This window comes from Phyllostomus discolor, chromosome 6, assembly GCF_004126475.2.
Source record: "Phyllostomus discolor isolate MPI-MPIP mPhyDis1 chromosome 6, mPhyDis1.pri.v3, whole genome shotgun sequence".
In the NCBI taxonomy this organism is placed as follows: Eukaryota; Metazoa; Chordata; class Mammalia; order Chiroptera; family Phyllostomidae; genus Phyllostomus; species Phyllostomus discolor.
In genome coordinates, this window is record NC_040908.2 from 158,102,343 (window position 1) to 158,116,428 (window position 14,086).

General features: G+C 39.2%; 1 pseudogene; it reads right to left on the reverse strand.

The window, feature by feature from the left end:
• Positions 1-11,316: 11,316 nt before the first annotated feature.
• LOC114499046 lies at positions 11,317-13,574 on the reverse strand (annotated as a pseudogene).
• Between the last annotated feature and the right edge of the window lie 512 nt (positions 13,575-14,086).

The window sequence follows — 14,086 nt, forward strand, 5'->3', positions numbered from 1 at the left end:
GAATTGGTAAAATGATACTAATACAGCTTATATAGAATAGGTAGCACACTTTGATACAAAATAAGTAATTTTCATACCTATGTAGTATTTTTTATCTTATTGATTAAGAAATCGATGTCCTCAGAGTTGACCAAGTTGTTCTTAGAATAATTTGATTCAGATAAACCATATCTAATTACAAGGTTGTTTCGGTTCTTGATGTAGTGTAAGTGTTGTTATATTCTGTAATAAAAAAGCACAGTGAAGTGAGAGATGCAGATAACAAATATATCTCTTGATTCTTCCCTCATTATCCAATGCTGTAAAGCAGGCAGATCACTGGTTTTTCTTCATGTGTTGTGTCCCCACTTTTCCTATGCAGCCTCAGTCAACAAGGGATAAAGACAGTCTGTGATCCAGGACTCCCAGAGCAGGGGGGTATTCTCTAGAGAAGAAGTTGGAGGGGTCACCATTGATGACAGGTTAGAGTGCACACACTGGGACGTGTAAGGCTTACCATGTGCCCTCAGACAGAACTGCTTGGGGGAGGTGTGTTGGGACCCCATAATAGGCATCCTGGTAGCACAGGTGACCCAGAGGCAAGTGCAGATTACTGTGTGAGACCTTCTACTCAAATCTGCTAGAATCTACTTAATCTACTTACCAAAAGATCAAATGTGTAGGATACAAGGTAATGTCCTCATGTGTTCACAGTCCCATAACCTCAGAGAGATTTACAGCTGAACTGGTTCGCATCCCAATTCCCTAGAAATTGTAAAATTGCTTGACTGTGTTCCTGATCCCCTTCCTCTTGAGAATCTCTGAAATCTCCTTTGCTTTGGTTAAAAAAAACTTGGTGCTTGGAATACCGATTAAATTCTATGTTCTGCTGTTATATTTCACACAAATAAGGCATATCGTATAAAATATAATGTGTGACCTCATCCATTCTGTGGGAATATGAGACAATGAGAAATATAAAATGGACAAAGAATTACATGTATATAACGATGTGGCAATCCTTATGCAGGTCTGTAAAAATCCTGGTGTGAACTCATCCAATTATTTGTGCTTGTAGAGACTTTAAAAAGAAACCTTCATATCAAACTGAAAATATCTATAACATAGGTAAAACTATAGGTAATAGAGTAAAAACAAAAAATGTCCAACCACCTTTATGAGTAATACTCACATTTTATTCTTCCTTGCCATTTATGCATGTTTTTAGAATAATGAGATTGATAAAAGTAAGTAAAAGTTTGTATAACATTTCTTACCCTCCATTAGTTTCATAACATGCTTTAGGTCAAATAAAGATAAAAAGCTAAAGAAATCTAAAATAGAAATTAGAAAACCACAATTTTAACCTGTACCTGTTTCAGATCACAGATTTTTTTTTGTTGCCTGCATTCTGTCTGCCAGAGGCTTCAGCACTGTCCCCTCAGTGACCTGGTTTATATCACCATGGCTGTGCCTGGACCTAGGTGGTGGTCTCTCAGGAACAAGGGACAGGTATAATAAGATGTTTCATCATCTGTTATTCCCTGCAGGCTGGGTAATTGAGACAGAAACATGGGCCTATTTCAAATGTTACTTTTGTCCCCGCCTACCTTATGGCCTATTGTTGTACTTACTTAGCAATAGTGCAATGACCATACTGAGCACTCTTTACTTCCAGCTCACCAAATCTCATACAGGTATATTGTTTCTATTTCATAATTTACAAAAATAACCACTCAAATTACACACTAAGACACACATATACACTCTCACATTAAATATTTTTACAAAATAAAGATTTTTGTAAATACAAAAAAACTGGCTATAATCATAGTCCTTAGGTGAAACTGGATTTTGGTGTCTCATAGGATTTTTGACATTCAAACAAAAATTCCACCACAATAAATATAGTTTATATGCAAATAGTTATTCTGAATAATGTCAATGCAGCCTTTTTTACATTAATTTATTCATTCTTCTTTTGCTAGTATCCTGTAGGTTTATAGAGAATCTTTATACCATCAAATTTTCATATCAGTATAATTATACATTCATAATTTATCATAGCCATGTTCTTTAAATAAATTATAAGAAATGAACTTTAAGGGCATATAACTTTGACTATAAATAAAGTCAATTTTGGCCTTTTTACCAGCATGAGATGTTTAATGTTGTTTAATAATCACCATATATTATCATATATGTTATGATACATATATCCTGAGTTGTTTCTAATAAACTTCTTATTTGATACAAATGGAAACCCAGAGGTAATAAGTAAACCAGAGTCTTTTAGAGATTTTCATTAAATTCATAAAAGTTGATCAAAGAAGGTTTTCTTGAGTGTATGGTAAACTTCACCTGTGAAGACATCTGGACCAGGACTTTTGTTTGTTGGAAGTCTTTTGATTACTGCTTCAATTTCCCTAGTTGTATTCTGTCTATTCAGATTCTCTGATTCTTCCTGATTCAGGGTTGGAAGATTGTGTGTTTGTAGGAATTTATCTATTTCCTCCTAATTGTCCAATTTGTTAGCATATAGCTGTTTGTACAATTTTCTTACAACCATTTGTATTTTTTGGTATGGGGAAGAAGGATATGTAACGCACTGTTGGTGAGCTTGAGATTGGTGCAGCTATGTAGAAAGCAGTATGGACTTAACTAAAAAAAATAAAATGAAACTATTTTATGACCAAGCAGTCCCATTTCTGGGAGTTTATGCTTGGTAGTGGCACCAAAGGAGATGAGCTTCACTAATCTTGTTTCTGGAAACAATATTAGAGGTGACAACACCATAAAAGTCCTAGAGGAGAACAAAGGCAGAAAAATCTCAGATATTCCAAGCAGCAATATGTTCACCTACATCTCCCCTAGAGCAAGGGACATAAAGGAAATAATAAACAAATGGGACCTCATCAAATAAAAAGCTTCTGCACAGCTAAAGAAAACAGCAAAATGAAAAGGGAACCTAGCACATGGGAAAATGTATTTGCAAATGATACCTCAGACAAGGCTTTGATCTCCAAAATATACAAAGAACTTACAGGACACCACTCCAGAAGGAAAAACAACCCAATTGAAAAATGGGCAGGAGACTGCTGGCCAATATGCAGGCATAGGTAGACACACTGTGCCTCATCACATAACCAAATTAGGGAAACAAAAAGAAAACCAGACTGACAGAAAATTGAACTGTACACAAGTTTGACAACCAAGGAATTAGACACATTCATCCAGTCCAGTAGGAGGGGTGGAGTTGGGCATCTGGTTGTGTTGGGCAGGGGGCGGGGACAGGTCTCAGCAAAAAGAAAAAATCATGTGTCCGGTTGCAGATCCCAGGTGCACAGGTGTCAGCAAGCAGACCCTAAGCTCAGGGTGGCATTGGGCAGACCCAGTGAGGTGTGCAGGGTGAGTGGCTAACCAGGAGGTCCCACACTGTATGTAGACAGACCACGCAACCCAGGACCCCAGTGCGGGAAAATAAAGCCGCAACACACTTGATTGAAAACACCTGAGGGAGTTGAGGCCCAGGGGGAATACTCCCAGCCTCACAGGAGTTTGTTGGAGAGACCCACAGGGTCCTAGAATGTACACAAGCCCACCCACATGGAAATCAGCACCAGACAGGCCCAATATGCTTATGGGAAACAATTGAAGAGACTGAAATCTGAGAGTGAGCAGAGCAAGCGACATTGTTCCCTCTCAAACCCCTCTCCCACAAACAGTGTCACAATCCAGTGAATGGGTGAACCCATCCTGATAAACACTTAAGACTCCACCCCTCATGCATAACAGATGTGACAAGACCAAAAAAAAAAAAAAAAAAAAGCCCAAATGGAAGAATAGATCAAACTTCAGAGCAAATACTTTTAAGAGACATAGAGATAGCCAACCTATCAGATGCACAATTCAAAGCACTGGTGATCACAATACTCACAGAATTGGTTGGTTTTGGTGGCAAATTAGATGAAAACCTGAAGGCTGTACTAAGTGAAATGAAGGGAAACACACAGGGAACCAATAGTGAAAGGAAGAAAACTGGGACTCAAATCACTGGAGTGTGGACCAGAAGGAGGAAAGAAACAACCAAAAAGACAAGAAGGAAGAAAGAAGAATTAAAAAAAAAAAAAAATGAGGACAGGAGAGGTTGAGGAACATGTAGGTCATCTTTAAAAGTTCCAACATCTGAATTATAGAGATACTAAAAGAGGAAGAGGAAGAGCAACAAGTGGGAAAGTTATTTGAACAAATAATAAAGGAGAACTTCCATAATCTGACAAAGGAAATAAACTTGCAGGAAGTCCAGAAAGCTCAGAGAGTCCCAAATAAGTTGGACCCAAGGAGGAAAAAAACAAGGCACATCATAATTACATTACCCAAGATTAAAACAAAGGAGAGAATTCTAGAAGCAGCCAGAGATAAGGAGACAGTCACCTACAAAGGAGTTCCCATCAGACTGTCAGCTGATTTCTCAAAAGAGACCTTATAGGCAAAGAGGGGTTGTAAAGAAGTATTTCAAGTCATGAAAGGCAAGGACCTCCATCCAAGATTCCTCTATCCAGAAAAGCTTTCATTTAGAATGGAAGGACAGATAAAGCACTTCTCTGATAAGGTCAAATTAAAGCAGCTCATCATCACCAAGCCCTTATTAGATGAAGTGTGAAAGGGACTTTTCTAAGATAAAGTAGATAAAAAATATGAATAGTAAAATGAGAGCAAACTCACAGTTAATTACAACCACACCTAAAACAAAAGCAAAAGCAAATTAAGAAAACTACTAGAACAGGAGCAGAACCACAGAAATGGAGATCACATGGAGGGTTAGCAACAGGGGAGTGGGAGGAGGAGAGAGGGTGAAAGGTATAGAGAATAAGTAGCATAGATGGTAGGTAGAAAATAGTCAGGGGGAGGGCGAGAATAGTACAGGAAATGTAGAATAGTACTGGAAATGTAGAAGAACTTACGACACATGGACATGAACTAAAGGGGGGAATGTGGGTGGAAGGGGGTGTGCAGCGTGGAGGCAAATGAAAGGGGGAAATGGGACTACTGTAATAGCATAATCAATAAAATAAAAAAAAAACGATGAAAAAAATTGAAAACACATTTGAACAAAAAAGAAAATGGGCAAAAGACTTAAATGGAGAATTCTCCAAAGAGGGCAGACAGAGGGTCCACAGACAGATGAAAGGATGTTAGCCATTAGAGTGGTGCAAATTAAACCCATAATGAGATACCACTCAGCACCGGTCAGAATGGCCAAGATAACCAATCAGCAAACAAGTACTGGTGAGGCTGTGGAGAAAAGGAAACCCTAGTGCACTCTTTGTGGGAATGCAGATTGCTATAGCCACTCTGGAAAACACTAGGGATTTCCTCAGAAAACTAAAAATGGAACTGCCTTTGGACCCAGCAATTTCTTGCTGGGACTATGCAATTAGAATCCTGAAACACCATTTCAAAAGAACCTACGCACCCCAACGTTCTTAGAAGCACAGTTTACAATAGCCAAGTGCTGGGAGCAACCTAAATGCCTATCAGTAAATGAGTGGATCAAAAAATTATGGTACAATTACCCAGTGGAATACTATGCAGCAGAAAGAAAGGAGGAGGTCTTACTCTTTGCAACAGCATGGATGGGTCTGGAAACATCAAGCTAAGGGAAATAAGCCAGGTGTTGAAAGACAAATATCGTAAAATCTCACCCACAAGTGGAACCTAATCAACCAAACAAATGAGCAAACAAAATATAACCAGAGACACTAAAATAAAGAACAAACTCTCAGTAACCGGAGGGGAGGGGAGAGTGTAATAATGCAGTAAAATAGGGGAAAGGTCGTCAATGAAAACACATAAAGGACACATGGACAAAGTCAAAGGATGGTAAGATCGAGGATGGGAGGAGGGGATGGGTGATGTTGGTGGGAGTAGTGGGGGGAAATGGAGACACCTGTAGTTGAACATCAATAAAAAAGAAAGTACTCATATTTTGAATAAGGCATATTTGCTTGAAAATGCAGTAATCATTTATCAGCAAAGTGACATATTACACAGAAATGCTCTTTAAAAGTTGCTCTATTATTTCCAAAGAATATACTGGAATTTATTGTAGATAAGGAAGCAGTGGAACTAAATCTTTTACAACAATAAATTTCTGAGGTTTCTTAGAATTCAATAATACATATATAGATTTGCTTTTAGGATACCTTTTTGATATGTAATGTGCAAGAGATTACTTAAGTGATAAGTATATATCTAAATACATTTAAAATAAATAACCTTGTAACCAAGACAAAACATAAATAGAACACTACCAGAATCACCAAAACCATCTACTTGAGGATATCCTTTTTATAAAATATTTTATTGATTTGTTTTTAGAAAGAGGGGAAAGAAGGGAGAAGAAGAGGGAGAGAAACATGTTGTGAGAGGGAAACAGCAGTTCACTGCCTCTTGTGCACTACCCCACAGGAGACTGAACCTGCATCCCAGTCCTGTGCCCTGATTGGGAATGAAACTGGTGACTTTTCATTTTGCATATGACACCCAACAAACGGAGCCAGACTGGTCAGAGCACCACAAATCCTCTTAGGTCAGTAGTCTCTTCATACAAAGGAGTAATTACTTCTTTATTCTTATCATGGTAGAAGAGTTTTGAACAGAGCACAAGCAGACACCTAAAGTATGTGCTGCTGTAGGCAGTTACACACTTGTTCACATTGTGCATTCAGTTGCAAAGATGGATCCCATTGGTGTAGAGCACTCTTTTGTACAACTATGTTGTTATTTATTGATCTACTTTAACCAGCATGGGAGGTGGCGGAGTTGTTTTCTCTCTTGTTATTACCAATACTTTTTGTGTGAACGCTCTGGTAATACCTTTTGGTAGACACAAACACCCATTTATCTTCTATATAAAACCAGGAGTTGAAAATGTGTGTGGGTGCGTATTTAAAATTTGATTTAGTAAATATCATCATACAGTTTTCTATGAAGTCTGCCAATTCATCTGGCCATATCACACTGCCCTTGTGTGAGTGTCTTGTTGAACATAATCATCAATAACTAACAGGATCTTTTCCTTTAAATGTAGCCATTATTTGGAGCATTTGATATTCCTGACAACTAACAAAGTTGAATACTCACTTTTACAAAGTGTGTTTCACAGCAAAAATTCAGGACTGAAGGCCTGTTAAGTAGACCAGCTTGACGGTGGTGAGACTCCTGCAGCCCAAACTCTGCCTGCTCTCACGACAAGTTCCAGGTCAGGTCTGGTTGGCCTACAGCTGTACTGCATTCCATTGGTATGAGTGTATCCCAGCCATCTGCCATTGTCTCAATCAGCCCAAGGGGATGGGCACTGATTGATAGACTTATGTTAATAAAACCCAGGATGCAGTAACTTGAATAAAGAATTAAGATGATTCAGTTTCAGCCCCTCAAATGACAGAGTGGAACCTGAGGTCCAAAGAGAAAGAGCAGTTTGCTGAAGGCCACAGGTAGAGTGAGATGGGAGGAGGCACTTGGACTGAATGTTGTTGCCATTGCCTCCACAGCTCAGAGCGTGGTCCTACAGAAGATTTCAAGCTCACTTGAGTATGCTGCCCCTTCGCATGGAGGCACGGGCTTATAGATATCATGAGAATTATATCTGGTTTGATTTAACAACTTTTATAACCAGATTTTTACCACACAGTGCTGTTTGGTTGGATGATTGTACATAGACAGTAACTGTCTTCCCTAGTAGTGCTTGTGCTTGGATGTATTAATGCCTGAGCAGAAATAAGGAGTGATAGTTCTCTCACTAGTCTTACAGTGAAACACAGTGTTACAATATGTAACACTGATTGATTACACAAAATTACTGAAGGAGACCATGCTCTGGGGCCAGAGATGGGAAGGGAAACCTACAGAGGGTGAGATGACAGTGTGGCTGTCATCTGGGGAATGAACGCTTCTAAGTTAGGAATAAGTTGAAAGAAAGTATATCAAGTGTGTCAGGAAAGAGTCCAGCCACTGTCAATATGAGGACAGTTTGTGTCATATTATTGTAACCTGTCAGCCAAAGAGAGTGGACTGGAATGCCCATGATTGGACAATGACCACTCGCCTTCAGTAGTTCGAGTGGTAGAAGCCACTGAGTGAGCGTGTGTGCTGTGTGGCCATCACATTGAAAATGACTGAGGGAGTAGAGCAAATCTGCATCGGAATTGATGTTAAGTTGAACATTCCTGTGTAAACTGTTGGGATGGTTCATAAGGCCATAGCTATGGGCAACTGGTGATGGGCAGCTTCATCACAACAATGTGCACCCTAGTGCACCATGTGGCCTGCAGGGTTATTTGACTAAACATTTGATCACCCAGGTGTCTAAGACCCTCCCAGCCCTGAATTGGTGTGCTGTGACTCTGCCTTTTCCCCAAATTAAAATCAGCGTTGAGAGGGATGAGATTTCAGACCTGGGATGAGATCAAGGAAAATATGACAGGGCAGATGATGGCTACTGGGAGAACTGTGGGGAGGTCCCAAGATTTCTACTCTGAAGAGGACTGAGATATCATTGTCCTGTGTGTAATGCTTCTTGTATCTTCGATCATCTTCAGTAAATGTCTCTCTTTTTCACATTCCATGGCTGGATACCTTCTGGACTAACCTCGTACAACTCAGGTGAGTTTGAGTACAGGGAGAGGGGATCGAGTAGTGAGGGAAGCCTTCTGATAGTGAAAATGTATGTTGGGTTATACTCGAGATTACAGTACCCTTTATTGCAAGGGGGGCTATCTTCCCAAAAAGGGACTTGTCTATGTAGATCAGTGGTGAGGTAGGGCTCTGGCCAAAGTGGGGTTTCAATAGAGAAGAATGGAATGGTGACCTATGAGGGAGGAGAATCAAATGCTTTTTTTCTAAATAATGAGCAGAAAATGTTCAGAGTACAAGACTTCACTATAACAGATAAATATTAGTTCCTTTGCCGCTAATTGTGGCATTATAGCCACAGTCCTTGGGACAGGGACAAACAGAATTCCATGGTACGAGGAACTCTGGGATGAATGACCTGAACTCATTTCTTGGCAGTGTGGGGTCTGGGGTTAGACTGATAGAGTGGGTCCCCAGATTTTGCCGGCACATGGGAATGGTGTGGGCAGCATAGGTGGCCATGAGAAAACCTCTACTCAGCTCTAAGAATGAGGGCAGGGTCAGGAAAGACAAGTTCTGTGATGGATGGCAGAGAGCCCCACATGCCCTGAGGCTAGGATGCACACAGGAATGTGACTGTGGGGTGAGCAGGCTCTACTGCAGATGAAGGTGGATCCTGGAGACTTCACTCCCTGACCTGAGGCCATAAGGACACAGTCTCTTCTCTCTGCAGTGGGGCTTCACTCCTGATAGGGGGATGGTTGGATCTGTATGATTTTAGAAACTTTCTTCAAGAATCACAAATGGCTTATTATATATATATATTTCTCCTAATAATGTATATATTAAGTTTGTGATAAAGAGATGAGGAAACTGAGACTTAAAAGGATTAAGTGCTCTAAGGTTACTCAGCTGACAGGAAAAATATTTTTTTCTCCTTTCTTTTTTATTGAGTTTACTGGGGACAGGAATAGATTTGGACAGATTTGAATTCAGATGTGTGTCACTTCAAATTCCAGTTCTTATCTTTGAAAAAAACCTTTTGAATTTCATTGTTGTTCAAGTTCAGTTTTCTGCCTCCCCCCCTACCCCTTCCCACCACCGTAGCCATCCCCTCTTCCCTCCCCTGTTTCCACCCCACCTTGTTTTTGTCCAGATGTCCTTATACTTGTTCCTGCAAACCTTTCACCCTTCTCCCCGATTATCCTCTTCTCTCTCCCCTCTGGTTAATGTTAGTTTGGAACAGTTCTTTTTTTTTTTAAGATTTTATTTATTGATTTGTAGAAAGGGAAGGGAGAGAGAAAGAGAGAGAGAGAGAAACATCAATGTGCGGTTGCTGGGGGCCGTGGCTTGCAACCCAGGCATGTGCCCTGACTGGGAATTGAACCTGCGACACTTTGGTTCACAGCCCGCACTCAATCCACTGAGCTACGCCAGCCAGGGTGTAATAGTTATTATCTTAACCTGTCTCCCATTTGATCATTCCCTTAAAATGAAAATAAGACATAAACGGAAACAAAACTTCAGCTTTCCTGACTGTGTAAAAGCTATCATTTCAGTATCTTTAAAGAAAAAGATAAATTAAAAAGCATGGAATTTTTTCCTCCTAAACATATATGAAAATTATGACCAACCAATCTAATTTTACACAACATAAATTGATATGAATACATTTCGTATGTTTTTAATAAAGTAATTGAGAGTAGAAAGGGTTTGTACAAAGGTTGAGAAGTACTGATGTGTTAAATATTCTGTGAACAATAGCAAAATTGTTTGGTACTATACAAGAGAAGAGGTAAGAGTAATAAAGTATTTTTGCTGTTCAACTCTCTCCAATCAGTAATTGAAGGCAAGTTACCTATTGAAAATTGCCTGCTTTTAATATACTGGCTTATTCTTATAAATGCTTCAGTGGTTGGAAGCATGTGACATTTAACACTTCATACACTGAAGGCATAGATAACACTGGGGATTAGGACCTGAATGGAAAGCCTTCTATCACCCAGTACCCTGTCCTTCTGGACCCAGAAAAGAATGTTGCCTTGTCCCCTACCTGACAACAACATAAAATAAAATAAGCACTCATAAGAGTTGAAATTGTGTTGTTTTTCATAGCTGGTAATTGTTAATTGACTGCCAGAAGACCAACAGAGGCAATTCATTTGATTAAGTTATTGGAATAGGGTTGACATATTCAGAGATGACCACTATTCAAGTTGTGTGTAAAACATGGTTCCAGTTTATTTCACAGGCAGACAACAAATGTAAATTGTTACAAATGAAATACTATTTTTCCTTATTATACAATTGAACACATATTTTTGTTTATAACTATATCTTTACAATTTAATCTGTATCAATTGGGTAATTCATTTTTTATAGTTTTGTTTTCAGTAGTGTGGAGCAAGGAGCACATCAAGATGGAGTTTCCCTTTCCAGTGACCTTGAGGAGGTTCTGGTGTTACTAAGTCTAATTCCCATTCATGCTTTTCTGTGCATTTATCAGTAGGGTCATGTCTTTTCTCCACAGTGATGGAAGAAGGGAAATCCATAGGCTGATGTGAATACTCTGAGATTCAATATGAATCTACAGCTCCTGATCTTTGGGATATTTGTTAATAAATTTGGAGCAGAATGATGAGAAATAGAGGATCCTGGAAGTTCTCAGTATGTGATCTCTGTCCCTGAAACATACTCAGACTAAGCTGAAAGAAAAGGAGCACCCATAAATTTTGTCTAAGATGAATATATTAGAATAGAATAAAATAAAGTAAATGGTGTTCTGTATTTCAAAAAATTTTGCATCATTTTTGCAGGGGACATGTGCTCATTCATTCAACACATGTATTTGAATAACATCCTGGAACAGAGCATGGGCAATAGCAAGGTAGAAATATTTGCGAACAGGACAGGAAAGGGTCATGCATTTATGCAACATTCTGTTTGGGCTAGAGCTCTTTTTTAAACTTATTATTTACTTACTACATATAATTCTAAGTGGTATGATGAAATATTCATAGGGTGATACAAGTGCATAGGAATAAGACAAAAACATATTTTAACACTTAAACTCTTTCTCAATGTGCAAGCATATTATATCCACTGTTCAAGAAGAAATGGAACCTTGGGAGGGTGAGTTGAACAGACATGGGTGGAAGGGTTGCTGTGCCTGAGATGTCTCACTGGGACTTACCCATGAATAGAGACGGAGGCACAAAAAATCCTCTTTGAAAAACATTAAAGTAAAGGTATTACTAGTCTTCCTTAGCTGCAGGAGAAGATTATGTTTAATAATGACTGCCCCTTACATTTCATTTAGACACAATGATCAATAATGAAAAATATCTAAAAAGGGCACTGGAGAGCCAATGGATATGTATGTCAAAATGCTTAAAAATGGACCTGCATTTTGACCCAACAATTCCACTGCTGGGATTATACCCTAACATAACTGAAACACCAGTTCAAAAGAACTGAGGCACTCCAATGTTCATAGCAGCAAAATTTACCTGATTCAAGTGTTGGAAGCAAGCTGAGTGCCTATCAGTAAATGAGTGGATCAAAATACTATGGGACATTTACACAGTGGAACCCTACACAGCAGAATGAAATAAGGAACTCCTAACATGGTAACAGCATGGATATATCTGGAGAACATTATGCTAAGTGAGATAAGCCAGGTGGTGAAAGACAAATACCAAATAATCTCATCTATAAGTAAAATCTAACAAACAAAACAAACAAGTGAGCAAAATAGAACCAGGGAATAGGAAATAAAGAACAAACTGATAGTGCCAGAAGGGAGAAGGCAGGAGTATAAAGAGAAAAAGAAAGGAACAAGCAAAGAAACACAAATAGAGGACTCAGGGGTATAAGGAATGGTGGGGCACTGACTATGGAGATGTGGGGGCAGGGTAGAGAGGAGCAATAGGGAAAAAGGTAAAAAAAAACTGAAAACCAATAAAAAAATTCCTGAACTTAAGCTCTCAGGATCTTCAAATAAAGACTGTGTGAAAACATGGCTTCCATCAGGACATAATTTAGTGCCAACTGCTTTTTTCAGGGCATCTTTCACATCCTTGTTCCCCAAACTGTAGATGAGTGGGCTTAACACGGGAATGACAACTGTGTAGAAAACAGAGGCCACTTTGTCTGTGTCCATGGAGTGACTTGAGCTGGGTTGGAAATACATGAACAGGAGTGTCCCATAAAACATAGCCACAGTGGTTAAATGGGAGGCACAGGTAGAGAAGGCTTTGTGTCTGCCCTTGGCTGACTTCATTCTAAGGATGGCATTTATGATGTAGCTGTAGGAGAGGAGGATAGTGACAATACTGAACCCCATAGCACAGCTCCTGTAAGTGAACATCACTATCTCATTGATGGTTGTGTCTGAAGTGGAGAGGGCTAGTAAGGGTGGGAAGTCACAGAAAAAGTGATTGATGATATTGGAATCAAATTCTGGAATAAGTAATGATTGCAGAGTGCACCAGACTTTTGATGTGCACAATGGCCACCTAGCTGGGTACAGACCCTTTTAGACATCATTGTTGTATACAGAAATGGATTACAAATGGCTACGTAATGGTCATACACCATGACGGATAGCATGACACATCCCTCATCTCTGAAGGTACCCAAAAAGAACATCTGAACAGCACATAAATTATATGCAATCTTCTTTTCCTCACATAAGAAATCAGCCAGCATCTTGGGGGAGACAGAGGAGGGGTGGCAGATATCACTAAATGACAGATTGCTCAGGAAATAATACATGGGCACATGGGTGTGTGGAGCTGAGAGTCCATGCTGATCAGCAGCAGCATCCCTAGGCTGGCGATCACAGTGATGCCATAAACCAGCAGGAAGAGCACAAAGAGCCCCTGCTGCACATCCCGCCTGCCAGAGAGTCCTAAGAGTATGAAGTCTGTAAACACTGCCCAATTCTAAATGGTCATCACTGAGGTCTGGAAATCCCTGGTTGTGGAGGAAGGAAATGGATGTGCAGTGTTAACATCATCTGTCTTATTAGTAAAATTGCTGATTTTTAATAATTTTCTGTAATTAGAAAAAGGAGTAAAGAATGGTAGAACTCTATGAGGAAATCTGACTCTTTGGAAATGCTATATCATGTAAATCAATAAATGTTAGTGAAAATATCTCTTACATTTATGTAGCATCCTACCAAGTTTGTGGCACAGTTTTTACATTAAATCATGCTATTTCCATACCAACCTATGTAGTATTTGTGATAGTTTTTGTTAGTCCTTTGTTAGAGATTGAGAAATTGATATTTTCATAGCTGAGGCAATAGTTCTGAATTAATTGCTTCAGTTACCCACATCTCATGACAAGATTGTTGCTGTTTTTCAGTACTGCAGAGGGTGTATTATATCCTGTAATTGAGAAACATAGTTAGTTGAGAGGTGCAAATAATGAATATGCTTTTTTTTCCCTTATTTGACACAAT